We start from the raw sequence: 12,502 nt of genomic DNA on the forward strand, positions 1-12,502 counted from the left end.
TGAAATGCATGCGAATCATTTCAGTGTGTTTTAAATTCTAGTTTTTACTACCCACATCCGAATATTTTTAACGTTTTAAATGTCATAATGGGTATTCAATCCAAAAATATGTGATAATAAAAAGTGCGAATATCTCGTGCTACGAGAGCAATGTAGTTTAAATAAAATTAAAGAACTGCAAGATAACAAATTACAGAATTAAGCGTTTATAACTCCCCATTAGGCTTAGTTATTATGTTATAGTATTAGGTCTATAAATAGGTATGGTAAATATGTACGTATTTATTAAAAAAAAGTATGTTTTAGTTAGTTTATAAAAAAAGTTAATTATATTAAATAGAGTAAAAAAATATATGATTTTTGTGTTTTCTTAAAAAAAATTAATTTCTTATGTTCTTAAATTTGACCCTCGTAGGATAAATACTACAGTGTTCGAGTGAAAGGAGCAGATCATTATCTGTTAAAACTATAAACTGTTAATCCCTTTTCGTAAAATCCGTGAATTGAAGGTCTCCGACCATTGTGACACCTAAGCTCTTTTTCTTTAACATTTTAGTAAAATACAGGGGCCATAAACAATAATCCAGACTCAAGACGTGGTCTGAAGGTAGGCGGCGGCAGGTATCGACAGAATGCAAAACACAAGACATGACACAACCGAAGGCCGGTAATTGCAACATTGTTTAAAGGGTTGTAAATGCAGATTTTTCCTACTGATAAACATTACCGTTATAACAATATACTTTAATCTCTTGCATTTCTTAGACCCATTTACCTACAACAGTCTTTAGTTTTGAGCTTTTAAGAAGTAGTCGCAAATACGAGTAAACTCAAAAGTGAAAAAAGATGAGTGATCCGGAATTATCGCCATATATTAGTGATAGCGAAAGTTATGTTCAAAGTGAAAGTTCTGAAACCGAAACAGATGTTGCTCAGGATGTACCGTCCACTTCAAAAAGGGTGAAAGAGCAGAGCAGCCTGCAATTTCGACAAACCATTGATTATAGTATTGGAGGGTATACTATACTCCAATACTATAATCAATGGTACTACCCAAAAATGACATTTAAAAAACCGTAGGTATATGTAGAAACAGAAATAAAATTATTCCTATGACAGTTCAACAGTTTCCAGTATAATAGATTTTCCGCCATATTTGTTTCTAATTGGAACTTAAAAGCTAAAAATAATGAAATTTTTTTGAGTGATACTGGATTCTTCGGAAAATGATTTTGTTTAATTTTTCTATTTTCAGTTATTCTCTATTATGAACAGTTTCCGAAACATCGAGCTTTGTCACACTATACAGCCACCCTGTATATGCAGAATGTTTACTAAGTATGTGTACAAACTTTATAGGTTTTTTTTAATGGCATGGACTTTATGTCATTCAGCCAGTCACAACATGAGTATTAGCGTCATGTGTAGTGTATATGTTGAGTAAATGTCTTGTTACTTAGCAAAGTCGTCATTGTTTTTGCAAAGAGACGCTAATTGTATCCGAACGTCTGCGGTCCCTCCGGTGAGTACCGATCACACAAGGATAGAAACTATCTTCATCCACTAATTTATAATAAATGAAAAAATTCCTGACCCTGGTGAGATTCGAACTCACCACCATTCGGACTTTCCATCCAAATGTAGGCGCTCTTACCACTGCGCCACAGAGGGGTTACTTTATGGGTTAAACGCTCATATGAACTGAAAATAATTTTTTTTATAATTTTTTTTAATGAGAAATCAGTGTTCACGTTCGATACATCATTTCAAAAGGAATTTTACATCTGGTTAAAATTGAAGGGTTTTTTTTAATTTTTTGTCCACATAAAAAAACACAGTTTTGCTTTTGCCTTGTAAATAAATTTTTTTGCCAAATAAAATAAAATGTAACTAATAACTTTTTCTTTTATATCATATGCTATTGAATGTATAAAAAGCAGGTTGTGTCTCAATTCAACTTAAAATTGAAATTTGAAAATAAACCTTTATATTTGAAACATACTTTTTAATGAAATAATTAGGTCATTAGGTGAATGTATAATGTTAAAATTGGTATCCGTTTAAAACTACATTCTACATTCTGTTAAAATTTTAAAGCAAAAAATATAGTTTCATTCTTCACATCTTTATTTATTTCAATGTACATTTTATTCGAAATTGTTTGGTTCAAATTATTACTACCAAAAAAGCAAGACCAGCAAGACTCTTGCAGCAAGACCAAGACCAAGAACAAGACCGGCTAGTGCAAGACCAAGACCAAGACCAAGACTGCCTTTTAGCTGCAAGACCAAGACCAAGACCAAGCTTGCAAGAACAAGACCAAGACCAAGACTAGCCTGGTCTTGGTCTTGTTCTTGTTTTGCTCATCACTAATCAAGTGCATATCCTAATAGTATGTTTCTTGATAATGAGACTGCCGACAGTGGTCAAGAAATTGTAAATTTATTCTCAAAACATTTTGCTTTATCATATAAAAACAATGATGGGGAGATTCCTGACTATAACTTTAATTATAGTTTGGATCTTAATACAGTGCAATTTTCTTTAACAGAGGTCTTTGATGGTATAAGTAGTTTGCAGAGTAGGTATTCACATGGCCCAGATGGTATTCCCTCTGTGCTGCTGAAGAAATGTGTTTGTACGTTGAGCCAACCCTTGCTGCATGTGTTTAACTTGTCCATTTCCACTGGTATTTTTCCCGACTTTTGGAAAGTCAGCTTTCTTACACCTATCCATAAAAGTGGCAATAAGAGTGACGTTCGTAACTATCGAGGGATTAGCATACTATCAGCTATTCCTAAGCTTTTTGATAAATTATTTTCCACCCATCTATCCTGGCACTGTCGCAAAATATTAAATGACGAGCAGCATGGATTTTCTCAAGGTAGATCCACCGTGACCAACCTTTTAACGTATCAGTTTGACCTGTTGAATGCCTTTGAGAGCTCCAAACAGGTAGACAGTGTTTACACGGACTTCTCGAGGGCATTCGATAGAGTTAGTCATAAACATATTGTTGCCAAACTAAGTGCAATGGGTTTGGGTGAGAGCCTTGTAAGATTTTCTTATAGTTTGTTAACTGGGCGTACTCAGTTCGTTCGGATTAACAATTACTTATCTAGCGAGATTCAGGTGCTTTCAGGTGTTCCACAGGGGTCTCACTCAGGCCCTGTCTTGTTTAACTTGTTTATTAGAGACCTGAGTACTATAATATTACATTCTGCACTTCTGGCCTTTGCGGACGATTTCAAATTTTATAAGGTTATTGAGTCCGAACTAGACACTGTACTGCTACAAAAGGATCTAAATAACTTATGTGTATGGTGTACTGATAATGGTCTAGAATTAAATGTTAAAAAATGCTTTAGTATTACCTTCAGTCGCTCTAACAATACCATTGTAAAAACGTATATATTGAACAATACTGTTATTGAATCTGTGGACTGTATTAAAGACTTAGGTGTTTTGTTTGACAGAAAATTAACTTTTATACCACATATTACAGACATGATTAATAGGAGTATGCGAAATCTTGGATTTATAACACGTAATAGTTCTCAACTGTCACCGAATTGTTTTTTAAGGTTATATGTTTCTTTTGTGCGCTCATTGCTGGAATATGCCTCAATTATATGGTCACCTTACTATGATTGTCACATTAGAAATATTGAGTCCGTCCAGAAAACATTTCTTCGTTCTTTGGCATTTCCAGCTCATATCAATATTTGTCAGGGTTTTAACATTAATTATGATCTGGTTAATCAAACATTTAAATTGGATAGCTTGGAAGTAAGAAGGGCTAAATCAGATTTAACAATCATTTATAAAATATTAAATGGTCTATATCATTGCCCAACTATCTTACAAGCTATAAGCCTCAATACTGTCCAAAGACGGGTTTCCCCAATTTTTCGCATACCTTATCATAATACGAACTATTGCTTTTACTCCCCATTGTCACGCACCTTGCGTCTAATTAATCATAATCAAAACAGTCTTGATCCATTTGTGGACAGTCTTCGTGTATTTAAAAGAAGCATACATAATTCAGTAACTGAAGTAAAGTACTAAGTTCCTATAATTTATTAATTATTTATTATTGTTACTAATTTAATTTTGTTGGTTTTTATTGTTGTCATTGTTGTCATTTTTATTATCTTTTGTTATTTGTTATTTTAGGTTAAAATTGGTTATCTTTACTGTTTACCATAATATTGTCATTTTTTTTTATACATTTTTTGTAAATTGGCTCTGCCGTTTATTGAATAAATTAAAAAATTAAAATTAGAATACAACTGTTGAATACCCTTTTCTTTAGATTTATTGGTATCTTTTTGTTCTTTAACACATCTTGCTACTGCAGCCCAAGTCATTCGGATTCTTCTAGTTATTTCTACCGTTTGATTCTGTTTGCCTAGTTTGATCGTGTGACCTAGGTATACTTTTCGACACTTCCATCTAAGTCGATTGTGATATATTGATTTGTCATCACTTCTGTTTTATTTGTTTTTGTCCTATCTCTAACCTTTCTTTCTGTTCTTATTTTGCTTGTGTTAGACCTTCTGATACATTTATTTCCATAGTTGCATTGTCGTTTATGTATTTGAGGAGTATTCTATATATAGAATCAATCCTTGCGTTTATTCATTCCTTCTAATACGGTCCAGAGTTTTATGGAATCGAATGCCTTATTAGTACCTAATTTATATACTATAGGTTGAATTGAGTATGTATAAGTTCAAACGAAGTTATGATGGTTGGAGGAGGGATAGAGTGTGTACCCGAAGGAGCTTGCGAAGCAAGCGCATAAGAGGCCACACGGTCCCTACTCCAATCATTATAAGTGATTAGAGTTAAAAGTATTTTTGAAGTAAAAACCTCTGTAGCGATTTTGTACACTTTCTGCATGGGGAATTTATTGTAAATACGTATTTAAATTCGTATTGTGAGATGAAATCTAACACGCGACTATTCACGTTACAGAAGTGAGCGCGACTACTCCCGGGTTCAAATAGCGACCGTCATCGCTTCGGCGAAATAAATTTTTGAAGTGAAAACTTCTTGAGGGACGTTGTGCACTTTTTGGATGTGGAAAAATTATTAAATTAGCGACCGTCATCGCTTCGACGAAATAAATTTTTTAAGTGAAAACTTCTTTAGAGACGTTGTGCACTTTTTGGATGGGGGAAAAGTATTTAATTAGCGACCGTCATCGCTTCGACGAAATACATTTTTGAAGTATTTAGGGACGTTGTGCACTTTTTGGATGGGGCAAAAGCATTGAATTAGGGACCGTCATCGCTTCGACGAAATAAATTTTTCAGAAAAAGCATTGAGCTCGTAATTTATATACTATAAGAAGTTTTCACTTCTGTCGGCACTCCCACGAGTGCCTTCAATTTTTTTTTAATTTAAATACTCTTACACAATTTATATATGTATACATACACATAATAAATATACGTACAAAATTTATTTTGTCGAAGAGATGACAGTCGAGAAATAAATCCTTTTTCCCTATCCAAAAATAGGTTTTACATTTATTTTAAATTTAAATACTTCTACCTATACAATTTATATACACATACACATAATATAGATACGTACAAAATTTATTTCGCCGAAGAGATGACGGTCGCGAAATAAATCCTTTTTCCCCATCCTAAAATAGGTTTTACATTTATTTTAAATACCTCTACACAATTTATATATATATATATTGTTAAGATATGTAAAATTTGAATTAATATGGTTTCGATCTTAATATTTTAGAAAAGTTAAAACATATAATAAAAATATACCAAAATTCATTTCGAAGAAATGAAAGTCAATTATCTTTGGATGGCCGTAGGTAAACAAAATTTAAATAGGGATTAAGTATTTTCTTTGTACAGTTAGTATGATAAGAAAGTGGTTATGTGTTTGGACAATGAGACCGGGTTTCCCAAATGGACTTTTGCGGCGAGGGAATAATTGTATTAAGAAATTTAAATGAATGTAATCTTTGTTTAGATATTAAGAAAGGAAAAAAAAAACCGATTGGCATGTAATTAGTTTTAGGAAATTTCTAATGGTAGGGAAAATTGGTGTTTGTTATCTGAAAGGTAGATGGGGATAAAATTGAGGAACTCGGATTGGTGAAGAAGGAAAAAGGAGGGGCTAGGTATGAAGAATGGGAGTTTAGCGAAATGTTAGAGGGTGGAAGAAGAGTCAGTTGTTAAATGATCGTTAAGTCGACTAGTGGTGATCTCTAAGAGTCTCCTGAAGTAGTAAGGCAGATAAGTGAATAGTTGTGAGTTTGTTGAAATAAGTGTCCTGACGGAAGCTCATCACGTAAAGCATTGTAAGTTATATTGTTCTACTTATATTCCAAGAGTCACCGTTGCATGCCGGAACGAGAAATAGATTCAGTTTATCGAGAGGAGAAAAGGCTAGCATTGTTTTTTGAAAGATACGTGCATCTGTAGGGGGTCATTAATGACAATAGGCTTGCAATAATTTGTTGCGAGATTGCTGACTACATAGGGGGCTGCTAAGAGTAAATTGTAGGCGACCAGAGACAAGAATTTGGACAACTCATCATCCGAGAGACAGTTTTATTTTTTTTGTAGAATTATTCATAACGCAAATTTCAATAAGTACTTTAGATAGTGGTAGGGTTATTTCAATAATCAGAATAGGAGATATTATTTTTAGAGGATATTTTGAGGGTGAATTTATTTCAATAGATGCTTTTGTACCATATATGTGTTTTATTCCGTTAATCTTTGACCTTATTTATCATATGTAAAGCAAAGGAGATATTGAAGCACGAGAATATAAAACCCTGAGATTAGAGCATTAAATAGTGTGATTAAATCATAAGTGCATCATTAAAATTAAATTTAATTAATTAGTTAATTATCTAATCAATTGCTTTGAGCACACCGATCTTTGAATATCACAATAACATATATATATATATATATATATATATATATATATATATATATATATATATATATATATATATATATATATATATATATATATATATATATATATATATATATATATATATATATATATATATTGCAAGGTATGCGACCGTTAATTTAAATTTAAAGGTATTCAGCTAGTGAATTCAGAGGTTGAATCGGTCAATTTAGTTGGCAATTAAATAAAGAAGTCAACTACTTCATTGATATATTGAAAACGTTTCGCTTTACAATTTCGAAAGCTTCATCAGTTCACTACAAATAAAGGATGAAGTCTATAAGTATAAATAACCTTAACAAAAGTGATATAATACTTACAAAGCAATTTGTAGTATGTTTAAGATGTTAAAACAAAAATTCTACAGATACTACTCATTCTATAACAACAACTTAACGATACACTGCGGAAAAATACACCATGTATTAATGTTCATTGGCTAGTTATTTAATTCGGTGATTTGAATCTCACTGAAGCCTTCATTTGTAGTTGATCACCGTTAGACGAATTAGCGGCAAATGAGATGTTATTTTTCCCTATGCCAAATCCACCCACTAGCCGACGACACGCATGTTTGTAAGATTTATGGCTCAAGCCCTTGAGTAAGAGGTAGAATATTGACTTAACTTATACAGGGGTGTTAGAGAAATTTTTTGTTCGAAGGGTAGAATAATGTGGCAGAATTATTTGAAGCTTTAAATCTCGGAATATGGGTTGTGTTGATTTGTTTGTTATGTAAGATGGGATTTATTATGGCAGAATTATTTGAATCTTTGCATCTCAGAATATGGGTTATGTGGGTTATAAAAAAAAAAATACCGGCGGGCCTGGAAATAGATATGAAAAAACGGACTACTTAGCAATATCGGAAGAAGACGTCAATGATTTGGCAATAGATAAGTAGGAATAAAAGGAACGGAATTTTAAATTTGGGTTTTGTAATGTCGAAAAACGGAACAGCAGGGGCAGAAATAAAAATGAAAAATATATTGGGACAACAGATCTTGCATCAGACAACTCTATAATGATCTGGAATAAGAACATCAAGGGAAAGAACAAAGAAAAATGTGATGTACTTAATAATTGTACGAAGCATCATGGCATATGCCTCCGAAATTTCGGTCATAAACAAATCAATCCAAAAGCGCATTTCCCAATCGAAATGGAAAACTGGGAAATTGTTGTGGTCTCACAAGAAAGACCAAGTAACAAGTGAGGAGATGAGGAGAGATGCAATGGAAAAATATGTCCTGCATTATAAGGACGAGAGAAGACTGAATGGTACGGTCACGTCTGCGGAGCAGAAAACACATGGATGGCAAGGTTGCAGAATGAAGCCCAAGACAAACAAGAAGAAGAGGACGACCGAGAAAATCTTGGAAAAATGAAGTCGGAGGCTGTGTCTAAGAAAGGGTTGCAAGACGAAGACTGTGAAGATTGACTACAAGAATTGGAAGTCCTGGCTGGACTTCCAATTCTTGTAGTCAATCTTCACAGTCTTCGTCTTGCAACCCTTTCTTAGACACAGCCTCCGACTTCATTTTTCCAAGATTTTCTCGGTCGTCCTCTTCTTCTTGTTTGTCTTGGGCTTCATTCTGCAACCTTGCCATCCATGTGTTTTCTGTGACCGTACCATTCAGTCTTCTCTCGTCCTTATAATGCAGGGCATATTTTTCCATTGCATCTCTCCTCATCTCCTCACTTGTTACTTGGTCTTTCTTGTGAGACCACAACAATTTCCCAGTTTTCCATTTCGATTGGGAAATGCGCTTTTGGATTGATTTGTTTATGACCGAAATTTCGGAGGCATATGCCATGATGCTTCGTACAATTATTAAGTGAATCACATTTTTCTTTGTTCTTTCCCTTGATGTTCTTATTCCAGATCATTATAGAGTTGTCTGATGCAAGATCTGTTGTCCCAATATATTTTTCATTTTTATTTCTGCCCCTGCTGTTCCGTTTTTCGACATTACAAAACCCAAATTTAAAATTCCGTTCCTTTTATTCCTACTTATCTATTGCCAAATCATTGACGTCTTCTTCCGATATAGCTAAGTAGTCCGTTTTTTCATATCTATTTCCAGGCCCGCCGGTATTTTTTTTTTATAACCCACATAACCCATATTCTGAGATGCAAAGATTCAAATAATTCTGCCATAATAAATCCCATCTTACATAACAAACAAATCAACACAACTCATATTCCGAGATTTAAAGCTTCAAATAATTCTGCCACATTATTCTACCCTTCGAACAAAAAATTTCTCTAACACCCCTGTATAAGTTAAGTCAATATTCTACCTCTTACTCAAGGGCTTGAGCCATAAATCTTACAAACATGCGTGTCGTCGGCTAGTGGGTGGATTTGGCATAGGGAAAAATAACATCTCATTTGCCGCTAATTCGTCTAACGGTGATCAACTACAAATGAAGGCTTCAGTGAGATTCAAATCACCGAATTAAATAACTAGCCAATGAACATTAATACATGGTGTATTTTTCCGCAGTGTATCGTTAAGTTGTTGTTATAGAATGAGTAGTATCTGTAGAATTTTTGTTTTAACATCTTAAACATACTACAAATTGCTTTGTAAGTATTATATCACTTTTGTTAAGGTTATTTATACTTATAGACTTCATCCTTTATTTGTAGTGAACTGATGAAGCTTTCGAAATTGTAAAGCGAAACGTTTTCAATATATCAATGAAGTAGTTGACTTCTTTATTTAATTGCCAACTAAATTGACCGATTCAACCTCTGAATTCACTAGCTGAATACCTTTAAATATATATATATATATATATATATATATATATATATATATATATATATATATATATATATACACATAATATGTATATAGCATAAGGCGATGACGGTCGCAATGACGGTTGCGAATTCAATGCTTTTTCCCCTATCCAAAAATCGCACAACGCGAACGTCCCTAAAGAACTTTTCACTTCAATAATTTAATTCATATACCCATGTTCGAAATTTTATTTAGAAAATTAGTTCATATTAAATGGTAAATACTTTTTCCACCCACCTCTACCGAAAGTATACTTTTCCGGACCTGACTGTAGGGAGCAAACTCCCTAGGGAGGAAAAGTAAAAGTGACGTCATGGTATTTCATTCATGAAATATAACTTATTGACGCCCTGTACAATATGTATTTTCTATTACGTACGTATGTATACATTTTAACGTTTATTTAAAAACACTCTGTATTTTGAAGAATGGTAAAAAACAGTAAATTGTTATTTTGATTTAACAATGTTTACATTAATAATTTGACTTATATTTGACAGTTGACAGTTATATTGTACCTACTTGTTAGTTTTAGTTCTAATAAATTTTGTTGGTTAGTTAAATAAATGAAGTAAAAATGAAAAAATAACTTGTTATTTGAGGAAGGTGGAAAAACCATATGTATAACATGGGAGTAAAGTGCCTTTTCCTCCCTTGAATGATTACTGCCCTCCGCTACGCGTCGGGCAGTAAACTTCATTCTTGGGAGGAAAAGTAGCACTTTCCTCCCTTGTTATACAAATAGCTATTGTTTAGTAACAAAAAATAAAAAACAGATGGCCATAAACAAAAAATAAATGTAATTATATGTTAAAAAGAAACTTATCAAACCTGTCGGGATTCTGGCCTGTCGGGATTTTGGCCTGTCGGGATTCTGACGTGTCGGGATTTTGGCCGTCGGGATTGTGGCTGTCGGGATTTTGGCTGTCGGGATTTTGGCTGTCGGGATTTTGGGGTAGACCCGTCAATAGTATGGCTTATGCTGGGGCCACAGTAACGTCTAATGCCGTTAATTAACGCGTTATTGGACTAACGCGTTAGGTGTAGCCATGACTTAGCACGCTAATTTGTTAATGCCGTTAAACTTTAGGCGATAGATCGGGTGTCGGTTTCTTTCGACACTACAAAGGAGTTACTCCGTTAGTTATCGCGTTGTTGTGGCTACACTTGCACTGTTTCAACAAGCTTGCAGCGCAGCAGAGTAATTTGTTTTGTGAAATAGGTACACACTATTCTACGAAAATGGAGTGGAGTAATTAGAAAATAATTGAATTTTTAACAATGTTTGAAACAGGACCTTGTTTATGGGATCCCCGACAAAAATCACATAAAAATCGTGGAGTTCATGGTGACGCTTGGCGTTAAATTGTGCAATCATTATCTTTTCCAGAGACGGTAGAAGATTTGAAAAAGAAAAAAAGACACACTTATGGGATACTATAGGACCCATTTAAATAAATATAAAAAATCGTTAAAATCTGGCATGGGAACTAATGAGATATATAAAACAAGCTGGTTTGCATTTGATGGCATGCATAGTTTTCTTAAACCTATATACGAAATAACACGAATTCATAAAATAATAATTAGCACTCATAAAATATAACAGCGTAGCAGCTTGGACTTACATCTTGAAATTATTGGATTAAAAAACGCGTTTTCTGCTGACTACGCGCTAAAATAAGTGTGGCCAGTCACTTTAACGCGCAGTTTATTCCATAATTTTTAGTGTGTTAATTAATACGATAATGGATGTTAGACGTTAACGTTACTGTGGCCTCAACATTACTATATACGCCATACCACACAAGCACATTTTTGTGAATTTTTTTCGAAGCTATGGTAGAATTATTTTATTTTTAAATTAAACAAACATATTAAGTACAATTCAAAGAATATTTAAAAAAATAATTCAATCCCAAATATTGAAAAATAAGGCATTGGTGACAAATTTTGATAGGCAGTTCAAAAAAATGGATTTTGCATCAGAACTCGTCACTGGACTATACAAAACAAAAAATTCAAAAAGATTTAATTAGCTTATGAGTTTCACGAGGTAACAACATCGAGTTTTTTTATTTTTAATGATTTTTGAATTTTTGGTATCACTTGGAAGTCAAAAATACGAAATTTTTGGTAAAAATTTTGTGAAAATCAACAGATTTATTATTGTTGAACAAAAAATAAGCACAAAACGAAAAATATCTCGACGTTGTTGCCTCCTGAAATGTCTAAAGAAAATCTATGCAAAATTTCAGGTAGATCGGTCAAGTAGTTTTTCAGTTACAATGTACACCGCATTTGAAAAAGCAGTTTTGAGAAAAATGAGTGTTAAGTTTTTACAACTGTATCTTCATCTTCTTATTTGTCTACCAAATCGTAACGTGATTCACATTGGAATATGTAGTTTGAATCGCGGAGTAATCTACAAAAGAGAAGGCGAACAGTTGTTTAACGTTTATCACTACGCTCAAGTGTGCTGGCGCGAAGCCGCGGAAAAACGAATCGAAGATGGGGATATTCAACACGCTGTATCTCTGGTAATTTCACTTCGATCAATCTGAAATTTTCGGAGAGTATTCTTGAAAGTATGCACTTTTATTTGAAATAATAACAAAAATTAAATATTTCAAACCATACCCCTCCCCCTCTTAATAAAAGTATCCCCAGTGATTCTACAATAGTTATTTATGAAACAGTTCGTGAAGTATGTT

The 12,502-nt window shown here is 33.4% G+C and overlaps 1 protein-coding gene and 2 long non-coding RNA genes across 3 annotated transcripts in view; 1 reads left to right on the forward strand and 2 right to left on the reverse strand.

Moving 5' to 3' along the window:
* The window catches only part of LOC126884376 (constitutive coactivator of PPAR-gamma-like protein 1 homolog), a 336,683-nt gene that overhangs the window by 227,840 nt on the left and 96,341 nt on the right, over nt 1–12,502 (reverse strand). The gene's annotated exons all lie outside the window — the stretch shown is intronic.
* On the reverse strand, nt 7,169–8,430 carry LOC126884377 (uncharacterized). The gene is made up of 2 exons (XR_007697996.1): nt 7,296–8,430; nt 7,169–7,232 (listed from the first exon to the last, which is right to left on the reverse strand). It is a non-coding gene; the product is annotated as an uncharacterized LOC126884377 (long non-coding RNA).
* On the forward strand, nt 9,190–9,695 carry LOC126884378 (uncharacterized). The gene is made up of 2 exons (XR_007697997.1): nt 9,190–9,568; nt 9,632–9,695. It is a non-coding gene; the product is annotated as an uncharacterized LOC126884378 (long non-coding RNA).

This window comes from Diabrotica virgifera, chromosome 5 (genome assembly GCF_917563875.1).
Source record: "Diabrotica virgifera virgifera chromosome 5, PGI_DIABVI_V3a".
NCBI lineage: Eukaryota > Metazoa > Arthropoda > Insecta > Coleoptera > Chrysomelidae > Diabrotica > Diabrotica virgifera.